Here is a 14,696-nt window from a genome sequence, read left to right as displayed (position 1 = left end):
ACACACCTTTCATATATGTCATGCACAAGAGCATTCATGCCACCAGCCGTGGGCCCAGTACATTACAACACACGCATCAACAGACAGCGCCATTCAAGGGCCCATCACTTTCATATGCCCACATGCCTGATACAGCAATCACACCAGCTGATGGGAGTATGTAGACCGGCGTTAGGCTCCACCAGCCAAGTGCCACCACGCACACCGCCAGCCAAGCGCCACCCCACACACACTGCCAGCCAGCACCACTCCACGCACACCGCCAGCCAAGTGCCACTCCACGCACACCGCCAGCCAAGCGCTGGCCCATGCACACCGCCATCACGTTTTTTTTATTTTTAAACAACAAAGAAACCACTGATTATAAATAAGTACAAAACTACAAACACAAAAGCTCTAACTGAATACATGACAGTAATGCCAACCTTGAAACTGAACATATGAAATTATAATAGCAGTTTACGCTCACGGTATTTCCCCATAATTCTTCTGTGTGTGGTAGCTCCTAAAACAGCCACCCACACACAGCCCAGGCTTTGAAGGAAAATCAGGGCAGTACATCCTAGTCTCCTTCCTGATACCGCTTCAAACGTAGACTCTACATCTTTTAGCAGGAAAGTCTTTTTTGGCCGTGAGAGGAATGTGCTCAGCAAAGTGACGATCTTTAAATCTAGCCACATTCTCCACCACTGATTCATTAGGAACTCTTGCCTGTTCCAGCACAACAAAGCTCACTATGACAGACTCCTGAAATTTCACAAATGTCATCCTTGACTCTGGAGAACTAATCTTGAACACAACAAAAGCATTAAAAGTTGCCAAATGGAACAGGCGAACCGCTAATTTCTTATACCAAACATAAGCCTTATGAGCAGCAGTGTAAGGTTCCAACCTCTGATCCACTCTATCAAAACCACCCATGTGCTTATTGTACTCTAAAATGCACACAGGTTTGCGCACTTCAGCAACTTGACCCCAAACAGCCACAGGTGAAGTACTCTCATCATGGGTGGAAGTTAGCATTTCCACAACCCTCCTGTCTACAAATTTCAGAGCTAGAAGCTCATCATTCCGCAAGGCACTGCACTGTCCCTTCCCAAGTTTTTTACAGACAAGCTCTTTTGGATAGCCTTTCCGATTAGAGCGGATTGTGCCACAAGCAACAGTGTCCACATATAAATGGTGACCTTTGTTAAACAGTCATCTACCAAGTTCCCACACAATTTTCTCACTAACCCCAAAAGTGGGCAGATAACCAGGGGGGTCAATACTGGAATCTCTACCAGTGTAGACCCGGAAATTATAAACGTATCCTGTACTACTTTCAGACAGCATATACAATTTAATTCCGTACCGTGCCCTCTTGCTAGGAATGTACTGGCTAACAACCAAATGACCCTTGAACAGGACCAAAGACTCATCTACAAATATTTCTTTGTCTGGAGCATAGATCTCTGAAACACGATCTACAACATAATCAAGGACATGTCTAATCTTAAAAAGACGGTCAGAATCAGGGTGATCTCGTGGGAAGGCTAAAGCATTATCAACAAAATGCAACATCCGAAGAAGAAGCTCATACTGGTTAAGACTCATGATTGCAGGAAATATAGCAGTTGCCATCAAGGGACTAGTAGATCAATATGAAGACAGTGATGGCTTCCTTATTAGCCCCATCAAAAAAGTTAAACCCAAGAACTTTTTCAACTCTTCCAGATTTGTGAGAATCTACCGGCTAGCTCTAGAGTGTGGCCTAAGTCTAGCAGCATTGTCCCTCAAATACTGCTCTGCATACAAATTAGTCTGCTCAACAATCTCTTCCAAAAATACATTGTCTATAAAAAACTCAAAGACATTTACTCTACTCCATGGGAAACCAGTAAAGGCAGGCAACTGTGGCTGCTCCATGTTTGGTGCAACCCAGAGGTCAGGTCTTCCAATGGGAAGCCTTTCAGCCACTGGCTGCTGCACCATTGGCACATCAGTTTCCTACTCTAACACAGGCAGTTCATCAGCATTAAGGCCCGTATTTATACTTTTTGACGCTAAACTGCGCTAACGCAGTTTAGCGTCAAAACATTTTGCGCCGGCTAACGCCATTCTGAAGCACCATGCGGGCGCCGTATTTATTGAATGGCGTTAGCCGGCGCAAGCAGACCGGCGCTGCCTGGTGTGCGTGGAAAAAAACCACGTACACCAGGCAGCGCCGGCGTTGGGAAAAATGGCGCTAGGGCGTCTTAAAAATGGTGCAAGTCAGGTTGACGCAAAAAATCGCCTCCACCCGATTTGCGCCATTTTTAACGACGCCCAGACGCCATTTACATGACTCCTGTCTTAGTAAAGACAGGAGTCATGCCCCCTTGCCCAATGGCCATGCCCCTGGGCATGGTCATTGGGCATTGAGGCATGTAGGGGGGCACAAATCAGGCCCCCCTATGCCAAAAAAATATATAAAAAAAAAACATTATACTTACCTGAACTTACCTGAATGTCCCTGGGGTGGGTCCCTCCATCCTTGGGTGTCCTCCTGGGGTGGGCAAGGGTGGCAGGGGGGTCCCTGGGGGCATGGGAGGGCAGCTGTGGGCTCATTTTGAGCCCACAGGTCCCTTAATGCCTGCCCTGACCCAGGCGCTAAAATCCGGCGCAAATGCGGGGTTTTTTGCCCCGCCCACTCCCGGGCGTCATTTTTGCCCGGGAGTATAAATACGACGCATTTGCGGCGCAGTCATTTTTTTTGACGGGAACGCCTACCTTGCATCTCATTAACGCAAGGAAGGCGTTCCCGCAAAAAAATGACGCTCTTTCCTCATACTTTGGCGCTAGACGCGTCTAACGCCAAAGTATAAATATGGCGTTAGTTTTGCGCCGAATTTGCGTAGAAAAAAACGATGATTCCTCTCTGACAGAAAATTCACTTCCAGAATCTTGCACTTCTTGCTCTGCCTCAGATGCAGAGTCTGCCTCATAATCATGGTCAGAAGCCGACTCAAAAAGCACACCAACAACCTGCTGAGCAGTCATCCTACGGCTAGCCATGATCCTTCCTACAAAAAATAACTGAGCAAATACACCACCAACAACCAGCACTGTGGAAGATAAGTAATACACTAAGCGTGGCTTTATCACTAAGAGTTATAAACTCAAAAACTATACCGCTCACTTGCCTGAAAAAGCTAGACTCACCAGAAACTACTCTGCACAGCCACAGCAATCACCAATGATATCCCACTAAAAAAGAAAAAAGAAAAGCAAATTAGACATAAGACAACACAAATATCTAAAACAATAGGCCGATCTGCCCCCAAGGGGGGCAGAACTATCCAACAGTGCTTTGCCCCCTTTGGGGGGCGACCCTTGCCAAAGGGGGAGCCCCAACACAAAAAAACAAAGGAAAAAAAATAAAATCCCTGGCATCTTTATGGCTTCTGTCCCCCCTGGGGGCAGATGGCCTAAGACAATAGGCTAATCTGCCCCCAGGGGACAGAAATGGCATAGAATATATTGCCCCCTTTGGAGGGCGACCCTTGCCCAAGGGGCCACCCCCCCACACAAGGCACACACACATGATCCCTGGCGCTAAGTGGATTCTGCCCCCCTTGGGGGCAGATGGACCTAAGAAAAATAAGCTGATTACCCAACAGTGATTTGCCCCCTTTGGGGGGCGACCCTTGCCAAAGTGGGTGCCCCCAGCACAAAAGTAACAAAGGTAATACAAAAAAATCTCCGGCATCTTGGTGGCTTCTGCCCCCCTGGAGATAGATGGGCCTGAATAAAATAGGCCAATCTGCACACAATGGGGGCAGAAATGGCATAGAATATATTGCCGCCTTTGGGAAGCAACCCTTGCCCAAGGGGACACCCCCCCACACAAAGCACTCATACACACACACACATGATCTCTGGCGCTAAGTGGATTCTGCCACCCTGGAGGGCAGATGGGCCTAAAACAAATAGGCGCCTCTGCCCCCAAGGGGGGCAGAACTGCCCAATAATGTTTTTTGCCCCTTGGGGCGACCCTTGCCCAAGGGGCGGCCCCCCCAAAACAAAAACATACAAAAACAATCCCTGGTTGCTAGTGGCTTCTTCCCTCCTTGGGGGCAGATTGGCCTAAAAATAAAAGGCCGAATTGCCCCCCAGGGGGGCAGAAATGGCGATAAATACATTGGCCCCCAAGGGGAGTGGCCCTTGACGAAGGTTCCGCTCCCTTACACAGTAAACATACACACATAAACAAATCCCTGGTGTCCAGTGGGCATTTCTGCTGCCCGATCACAACGCGATCGGGCAGTAGGAATGCTGAAAGAGACATCAATGGAAAGGAAAACCCTTTCCTTTCCCCAGATGCCTCTTTTTCAGCAACCCCACCCTCCCCCCCGGCCAGAGGAGAAACTTACCTCCTTCGATGAAGATGCGCTGGAAGAAAATGGCTTCCAGCGCGTCTGGCACCCTCTGATGATGTCAGAGCGCGATTGTGCACTGACATCATTGGGAGGGTGGGAGAGTGGGGGTGGAAGGGGAGGCAATTCCCCTTCCAACCCTGACCTGGAAGGTTGGGGGTGGCGCTCGGGGGGTAGCGCTAGCGCTTCCCCCAAGAGCCAGTCCCAGTACGTAATGGTTACGTCTGTGGCACCTGAGCGCCGCAGCCACGGACGTAACCATTACATCTTTGGCGGTGAAGGGGTTAACTGCCTACTGTATTTTGGTGTGAAATGGATCAACTGTATACTGTTACCTTAGAAAATCAGTAAAATTTGGTAATTTAAAAAAATTACTAAATCCAGCTGTCGTGGTTGTGAAGTGTTCCACGGCTCCTGTAGTCAGGTTTATACTATGTAAGTTCTCTAAATAAAGAAATACACAAATATATTTTATTATTGTGTATAGTAAAGCTTAATATTTACATTTCTAAGATTTTAAAAGATGGCAATTTTAGAAGCTATGTGCTTTGTGCAGAATTTTTAATTTTCTGTTGCAATATAAAGAAAAATCTAAACAAATAATTATGAATAATGTGTCTATTTTCATTAACAACAGTTTATACTTTGTGCACAGCAGATCTCGTAGCCATCATCCTAGTGGTTCAGACAAAGACAGTCTGTAATTTTTGTTTGTGAGAGTTTAAAATGCTGCTGCTGAGAATTAAAGGTTGAGAGAATGCACTCAGAGTAAAAGGTGGCCAAGAGTACAGAAATTAGGGGAAAAAAGATTGGACAGAAGTCAGGAATGTCAAAATAAACAGAGGTAAACCTCAAGATGCTTTGGATTGCATTAAAGGAGGTGACATGGTATGGACGCACATTAAAGCCTAAAACCTTCTTTATGAGTGGCCTGGAATTAATCCTGGTATTCTTTCCTGAATTGTTGGTAATAGGGGTATCAGCTGTTTAGCAGCCCTAACAGAATTACCAGGCCCCTGAAATCGAGGCCTAACTGTAGGGAAATATTGGTGCTCATTACGAACTTGGGGGTGTGGCCCGCCATGCCGGCGGTGGCGGGAAAACCCACTAGCCGGCATGGCGGGTCACACCGCCACATAAACAACACCATGAGGGCTGCCATCAGCAGCCCTCACTCACCACCAGGCTGCCTCCGTCAGGCAGCCTGGTGGAGGTAGGAATCATTATCCAACAGGGCAGCGGTGCTGCCCCTCAAATAAAGATCTCTGATCCCCGCCAGGGAAAGTCTGGCTGAGGGGGTGCCCCTGTGCAGTGCCCCATCGCGCAGGCCACTGCCCGATTTTCAGGCAGTGATCTGCTCGACGGGTGCAACTGCATCCGCCGCATAGAGGCATTGTCGGCAGCTCTGTCCCGGCCAGGCATTCCTCTGGGATTGCGGGCAGAAACAATGTTTCCGCCCGCCGGCCCAGAGGAATATTCCTAATGTGGCCGGCGGGTATCCAGGGGCACTGGCGGTCAGTAGTTTGACCGCCAGCATGAACACTGCAGTTTCGACCGTCGTGTTCATAATGAGGGCCATTGTTTCTATTATTTTTATGGTTAGAAAATACCCAGAGGGTGCAATTTGGCAAATTACTTTGATCCACTTAATATTGTCTCCTGTGAAACATATTACATATTGATAATAATAATGTGTTTGAATGTATTAAGAATATACAGCTCTTCAGCTCACGTTCCTGAGTGGGTATTTCCTGTTTTTTTTCCTCAAACGTCAATTCCCGAAAAGGCCAGGGGTGGCGGAATTGACATCACATGCCATTTGACCTTTATATCTACCCATACACACATGCTTACACATACACACACAATCACACATACACACATTTTCTATCACATAAACACATGCTCACCTGCACACATACTCAGAACATACATTTCAAAGCATTTTTTACTTACCTCTACTGCCAGGGAGGGTTATTATCCAGCTAACTGTACTACACTTTTTTTTATTACACTAAGATTAATTCATATATTGTTATTGTTAGAAATGGGGTCTCTGGTTGGCAGCCAGTTTGCACTCTGTCCAAGCAGGGACCCTCACTCTAGCCAGGGCATTGGAGAAACACACTTAGAAAACCCCTCCTTACCCCCTTGGTAGCTTGGCACAAGCAGTCAGGCTTATCTCAGAAGCAATGTATAAAGTATTTGTACCAACACACAAAGTAATACAGGGAAAACACTACAAAAAGGACACCACACCAGTTTAGAAAAATAGGTAATATTTATCTAAATTGTCAGAGTCACCAGATCCTCGGGGTCTGTGCACGTTCCCAACACTTCCACCACAAGACAGCTCCAATACTCTGATTAGATTTATCACAGAGTCTAAGAGAGTCCAAGTGGGGAAAAGGGGATTAGGACGGGAACAGCTGGGAAGAAGACCTGTAGGAAGCAAAAGGTTAAAACACAACATCAAAATTACATCTCATGAAATCAGTACCATGCTACAACTCTAAGCTTCGTCTTTTCCGAAAAACATGAACAACCCTAGAATAGTTCTAAAACTGACTAGGCTTTAGATGAGCGAATGCCTGAGGAGGAAACAGGAAAAGTTAAATAGGACTTTCAGATTCGAGTACTTTCTTTAGCATGAGAATCAGGAAACACTCTGAGCAATTTCTAAACAACCATATGAATCTCCTTTTCAGAATATATATCAGGAACACACAGCATTACATCTAGAACTCTGGTATTGTTGTGTTCATCTCAGAAAAAACATTGGGAAGTGAATTGCGCACATTGCAGATTTTTATATGAGTATTAAACACCATAAAGGATTGTGCACCATGAAATCACACAACGTAGATTCAAGGAATAAATCACGCAACGTGTCAACTTTAAATGCTACCAAGAAAATGTCTTAGAATAGTAGCGCGCAGTAATTTACATTATTTATACACGAGGAAAGAATTGCGCATCTTGCCGATTCAAATGCCACCATACAAATACCAAGAAATGTTAGCGCACAATGAACAACATGAAAAGCACTCAGGGAAAGAATCGCGCGTCTTGTCGATTCAAATGCCACCATGCAAATGCCAAGAAATGGTAGCGCACAATGAATAACATGAAAAAACACTCAAGGAAAGAATTGCGCGTGTTGCCGATTCGAATGCCACCATGTAAATGCCAGAAAATGGTAGCGCACAATGAACAGCATGAATTACACACAAGAAGTGAATCGCACGTTTCGCTGATTCGAATGCCACCATGTAAATGTCAAGAAAAGGTAGCATGCGTGCAATGAACAACAAAGTTAAATGCTCATGAAACGAGTTGCACGTCTTGCCAACTCGTAAAACATCATGTAAATGTCAAGAAATATCAGCGCGCAATGAACAACAATGTAATAACGAAGTCAAATCTTTATGGAATAAATTGCGCGTCCTCCCTATTTGCAAACCACCATACAAATGTCAAAAAATGGCAGCACACAAGTAATCTGTTATTCATTTAAGAATTAAAATCAAGAATATGAAAATTCTCAATTACGGTGTTGGTAAATGTCCAAACACCGTCTTACCGCCTGGAAACAGTGATTACCAATGAGAGATGAGTGCAGAAGACTGGAAAATCCAAATAGGCCACCGGGACAGGAGCTCAGGAAGAAGCTGCTGCTCTGCACCGGGACCTCTGAATAGTGAGCACTGGAAGTTGGGCTGACTCTCTTTTATAGAGTCTTGGCCCAGCCTAGAACCACGCCCAGACATGTTGCAGGAAAAGTCTCTAGAAGGCCCTGGAAAGGGACCACACCCTAACACACCCTGAATGTCTGCAGCAATACATTGCAAATGTACAGTATTTATAAGCACCTTAAAAATGAATCTTTTGGATAGAATTCTGCAATGCAAAAGGTTAAACAATAACATATCATCACAATGCATAAATTACATTATCTTACGAGTGTTGGGTTTTTGCATTCTAGATGCCCGTAGAGCGCGCACTGTCCTGGTGTTGACAGTACTCCCCTCTCCCAGGCGCGCTCTAGGGCCTGGTTTATCTGGATTGAGACGATGAAAGCATCTCACAAGTACTGGAGCATGAACATCAGATGCGGAAACCCATGAATTACTTTCAGGGCCATAACCTTTCCATGAGATTAAGTACCATAGGTTACGCCCTCTCAGTTTAGAGTCCAACACTTTCTTGACTTCATATTCTTCTTCCCCCTGTACTAGAACAGCAGCTGGATGAGGGTGGACCTTTTGGACTGCCTTTTTTAAGAGGGAAGTATGGAACACTGGATGAATCCGTAATGATTTTGGCAATTGTAGTTTATAGGTCACAGGATTGATTTGCTGAAGAACAGTGTAAGGACCTATAAATTTGGGGTTGAACATGTGCTTCTTCTTGAAGTCTATGGGGGTCATTCTGACCCCCAACGACCGCGGAAGCACCGCCAACAGGCTGGCGGTGCTTCCATGGGCATTCTGACCGCGGCGGTACAGCCGCAGTCAGAAACGGGAAACCGGCGGTGTCCCGCCGGTTTCCCGCTGGTTTCCCGCTGCCCCAGGGAATCCTCCACGGCGGCGCTGCTTGCAGCGCCGCTATGGGGATTCCGACCCCCTTACCACCATCCTGTTAGGATGGCGGTAACGGGTGTCGTGGGGCCCCTGGGGGCCCCCTGCAGTGCCCATGCCAATGGCTTGGGCACTGCAGGGGCCCCCAAACAGGGCCCCACATTGATTTTCAGTGTCTGCCAAGCAGCCACTGAAAATCGTGACGGGTGCCACTGCACCCATCGCACGCCTTCAACTCCGCCGGCTCCATTCGGAGCCGGCTTCCTCGTTGAAGGCGCTTTCCCGCTGGGCCGGCGGGCGGCCTTCTGGCGGTCACCCGCCAGCCCAGCGGGAAAGCCAGAATGGCCGCCGCGGTCATTCGGCAGCTCCCGCCGGGCGTGCGGTTACTGCCGCCGGCGGGAGTCGGAATGACCCCCTATATGTTTTGTGGAAAGCCACACTTTGTCACCAGGTTGATACTGCGGTCCCTCACAATGTTTCTTGTCATAATGCTTTTTGTATTTTTTTTTTGCTTTTTCTAAATGTTGTTGAATCGATTTCTGAGTTTTATGCAAATGTTGAATGATTTCTGACACAGCTGGAGTGAGAGAACTTTCTTGAGGAATTGTGATGGGCAAGGTGTCAGGATGATAGCCCAACAAACCAAAGAAGGGTGTAACGCCAGTAGACGTGTGGAAGGAGTTGTTGTAGGCTAACTCAGCTAACCAGAGCATTGATGGCCATGAATTTAGTGCTTTTTCAGCGTAAGCACGTAGGTATTGCTTCAAAGTCTGATTTAGTCTCTCCGTTTGACCATCTGTTTGAGGATGGTGGCTAGTAGATAGGGTAGATGTCACTTGGAGTGTTTTACACCATGTCTTCCAGAAGTTGGAGGCAAATTGCGATCCCCGATCGGAGAGGATCACTTTTGGCAGTCCATGATAACGATCCACTCTATTCAGTAAGATAGTTGCCAGTTCACTAGAGGTGGGTAATTTCTGACAGGCAATGAAATGTCCATATTTCGTGAGACTATCTACTACCACCAGAATTACTGAATGCTGTTGAACCACTGGCAGACCTGTAATAAAGTCTAAAGAGATGTGTTCCCACGGACGACTTGGGGTTGGGAGTGGGTGTAACAACCCTTTCGGTTTTGAATGACTTGTTTTAGTGCGAGCACAGACTTCGCAGTTGTTTACCATTGTTTTTACATCCTTTGTCAAGGTAGGCCACCAAAAATAGCGTTGGATTAATTCAAGAGTTTTAGGAGTACCAGGGGGACCTGCTGTAGGTATAACGTGCAACCAATGAAACACTATCTTGCGAAGTTTGGTAGTGGACACGAACAAACGAGCATCGTGAAAGGGTAATCCTTGCTTGATTGATCTGTTCGCATCTGCTTGGGCCCACGCCTGCCATTTTTCAACAGTGAATGAATTGCGGATGTCTTCAAAGAAATCTTCTGTTTTTATGATACATGGGACCTTGTCAGGAGCAATGATAGCTCTGGAGGTTTGAACTGCAGGCAATGTGGTAGACTCTTGGCGGGACAAGGCGTCAGCTTTGCGATTATCTTTACCAGGCCGGAAGGTTACCACAAAATCAAACTCGGCAAAAAACAGCATCCAGTGTAATTGCCGAGGAGTCAAAAGTCTGGCAGAACTCATGAATTGAAGATTGTGATGATCAGTATATACTGTGACAGTATATTTAGCTCCCAACAAATGATGTCTCCATTCTTTAAAGGCGTTACGAATCGCCAGAAGCTCTTTTTCAGCAATGACATAGTTCTGTTCGCCTTCGTTCAACTTCCGAGATATGTAAGCTACAGGATGAAGCTGACCAGTGTCTTTGTTTCGTTGTGACAAGACTGCTCCTATCGCCACATCTGAAGCATCAGCTTCCACTATGAAAGGTCGATCCGCATCTGGATGAGTCAAGACTGGGGCAGTGGAGAAAGCTTCTTTCAAAGTTGAAAAGGCTTGGTCTGCTTCTGGGGACCATGCAAATTTTTCTTTCTTTCTTAATAACTTAGTAATTGGAGCCACTGTCTGGGAGAAATGATTGATGAACCTCCGGTAAAAATTTGCAAAGCTCAGGAAACATTGTACATCACGAACAGTCTTTGGGATGGGCCATTCAGATACGGCTTTTACTTTCCTTTCTGTCATCACCATACCTTGAGGGGTAAGGATAACCCCTAAAAACTCAACTGTGGTAACATGAAACTCACACTTGGTTAGCTTGCAATATAAATGGTGTTTACGAAGGGCTGCCAAAATTTTCTTGACATGTTGAACATGTTCATTCTCATTGTCTGAGTAGATCAAAATGTCATCAATGTAAACTATGGCAAAGATATCGAGGTACTCTCTAAGAACTCATTTAAGAAAAATTGAAATTCTGCTGGAGCATTGCACAGACCAAAAGGCATGACTGTGTATTCAAAAAGGCCATATCTTGTTTTGAATGCCGTTTTCGATTCGTCACCCTCTCTCATTCTGACCAAATAGTAAGCACCTCGAAGATCAAGCTTCGTGGAGATTTTTGCTTTCTTTACTTGTTCCAGTAAGACCGGAATTAGAGGCAAAGGATATTTGTTCTTGATGGTGATTTTATTCAAGCCCCTATAGTCGATACAAGTGCGAAGCTCTTCGTTCGCTTCTGGAACAAAAAACAAAGGAGAAGCTGTGGGAGACTTAGAGGGGCGGATGAAACCATTCTCTAAGAATTGATCCAAGTATTTTCGTAAATGTTGATTTTCATGTTCTGACAGGGCATACACACGACAGTTGGGAAGTATCCACCCTGGAACTAGATCAATTTGACAGTCATAAGATCTATGAGGAGGTAAGTTCTCTGCTTCCTTCTCATCAAATACATCTTCATAAGACTAATACTGTTTGGGCAACTGAACTTCTTTCTCTGCGGCGGTAGCTATGTAAGAATGGCGAACTTCCGATTCTTGAGTCCTTTGGAGACAATGTTCTTTACATAGCACTGATGAGAACACGATCTTTCGTTCTGCCCAATTAATCTCTGGATTGTGATGAGTTAACCATGGCAAGCCAAGGATGATCCCATACTGGGAGCATGGATCACGTCAAGGATGAGTTCCTCTTTATGTTTCTTTCTTTGATTTTTACCTTCACAAATTATTGTCAAGGGGACAGTCTGAAGGGTTATCGGACCTCCAGTCAAGGGTTTTCCATCAACTGCCTGGATGGTTTCTGGGGTCTTCTTTTCAATACATGGGATCCCCCATGCACGAACCAATTGGGCATCAACAAAGTTTACGGTAGCCCCAGAGTCGACTAGATCCTTCTTGAAATAGGTCTTTTTCTTGACCTGAACTCTTATTCCCAATTTTAGATGTTTGGATTGTGAAGGATCCACGGTGACACCCAAGAGCAACCCTTCTCTGCAACTTGGGTGCTTTAGATTTCCCGACTCGACTGATGCATTGGTTGCAACTTTCTGAACTGGGCCTCGCTTGCTCTTTGTTTTGATTGGACAATCTTTGGCGAAATGACCTTTCCGCCCACAATAGAGACATTGCCTATTTTTTCTGCGTAGGACCTTTTCATGTTTGGTCAAAGGTCCCCTGATGGTTCCAATTTCCATCGGTTCCGGCGTTCTTTCTCTCGGAGTTCTTGAGTCTTTGTTATCATGAGCATGCCAAGAATGTTTTTCAGTCTTTTTACGCGTTCCTTTTCGTTCATTTAAACGATGATCAAGCCTCAAGACAAGGTTTATTAAATCTTGACAGTTTGCAGGTTGTGGGTCGATTTGCGCTAAGATGTCTTTTAGTTCCTCTTTGAGTCCCCTGTAAAACAAGGCCGCTTCTTTTTCTTCAGGCCAGGATGTCTCAGCGACCAGCCGATTAAAGTTGGCTAAATATGACACTAAGGGCCTCATTCCGACCCTGGCGGTCGTAGACCGCCAGGGTGGAGGCCGGAGGTAGCACCGCCAACAGGCTGGCGGTGCTACATGGGCAATTCTGACCGCGGCGGTAAAGCCGCGGTCAGAAAAGGGCAACCGGCGGTTTCCCGCCGGTTTACCCCTGCCCAAGGGAATCCTCCATGGCGGCGCTGCTTGCAGCGCCGCCATGGGGATTCCGACCCCCTTCCCGCCATCCTGTTCCTGGCGGTTGTTACAGCCAGGAACAGGATGGCGGGAACGGGTGTCGTGGGGCCCCTGGGAGCCCCTGCACTGCCCATGCCACAGGCATGGGCAGTGCAGGTGCCCCCTAACAGGGCCCCATTAAGATTTTCAGTGTCTGCCTTGCAGACACTGAAAATCGCAACGGGTGCCACTGCACCCATCTCACCCCTTCAACTCCGCCGGCTCCATTCGGAGCCGGCTTCATTGTTGAAGGGGCTTTCCTGCTGGGCCGGCGGGTGGCCTTCTGGCAGTCACCCGCCGGCCCAGTGGGAAAGCCGGAATGACCGTCGCGGTCTGTTGACCGCGGAGCGGTCTTCCGACGGGGTTACTTTGGGGGGCGGCCTCCGCCGCCCGCCAAAGTTGGAACGTCCCCCTAAGTCCTGATTCCCTTGGCGTAAGTCTAATAATTCACGATCTGCTGACTGTGTTACAGTTCTACGATCGAAAACTCTCTCAAATTCACGAACAAAATTTTTCCAGGATTACAACAGGGGACTATTTTTACGCACAAGAGGAATAGCCCAGGTAGCTGCATCTCCAGACAGATATGACAACAAGAAAGCTACTTTAGACTGGGCATCGGGGAAAGTATGTGGTCTGCAGGTGAAGTGAAGTTCCACTTGAACCAGAAAAGATTGCGCTTTCAAGGGATCACCTGAGAAGCGTTCTGGGGGAGCTAAAGGAACATTGAGGGAAATGTTAGTCGGATTACCTCCAGAAGTCTGAGAAGAAGTACCTGGCCAAGACACACCTTGGGACTTTGTTCTTTCTTCTCAACCTTATTCTGTAACTGACTCACCCTCTCAGCTAGACTATTTGTCAAATCCTTTGATGATACCACTTCTGACTGGAGCTGGGTGATAGCCTTGACTAGCTCGTCCAGTGTGGCCATGCTGAGAACATACACAAACCAGGAGGATAATAATTTGTGGGCTCACTATTCTGTCAGAGTCACCAGATCCTCGAGGTCTGTGCACGTTCCCAACACTTCCACCACAAGACAGCTCCAATACTCGGATTAGATTTATCACAGAGTCTAAGAGAGTCCAAGTGGGGAAAAGGGGATTAGGACGGGAACAGCTGGGAAGGAGACCTGTAGGAAGCAAAAGGTTAAAACACAACATCAAAATTACATCTCATGAAATCAGTACCATGCTACAACTCTACGCTTCGTCTTTTCAGAAAAACATGAACAACCCTAGAATAGTCCTAAAACTGAATAGGCTTTAGATGAGCGAATGCCTGAGGAGGAAACAGGAAAAGTTAAATAGGACTTTCAGATTCGAGTACTTTCTTTAGCATGAGAATCAGGAAACACTCTGAGCAATTTCTAAACAACCATATGAATCTCCTTTTAAGAATATATATCAGGAACACACAGCATTACATCTAGAACTCTGGTATTGTTGTGTTCATCTCAGAAAAAACATTGGGAAGTGAATTGCGCACATTGCAGATTTTTATATGAGTATTAAACACCATAAAGGATTGTGCACCATGAAATCACACAACGTAGATTCAAGGAATAAATCACGCAACGTGTCAACTTGAAATGCTACCAAGAAAATGTCTT

This window comes from Pleurodeles waltl, chromosome 4_1 (assembly GCF_031143425.1).
Source record: "Pleurodeles waltl isolate 20211129_DDA chromosome 4_1, aPleWal1.hap1.20221129, whole genome shotgun sequence".
Taxonomy (NCBI): Eukaryota; Metazoa; Chordata; class Amphibia; order Caudata; family Salamandridae; genus Pleurodeles; species Pleurodeles waltl.
Note: the sequence above shows the minus strand (reverse complement) of the source record.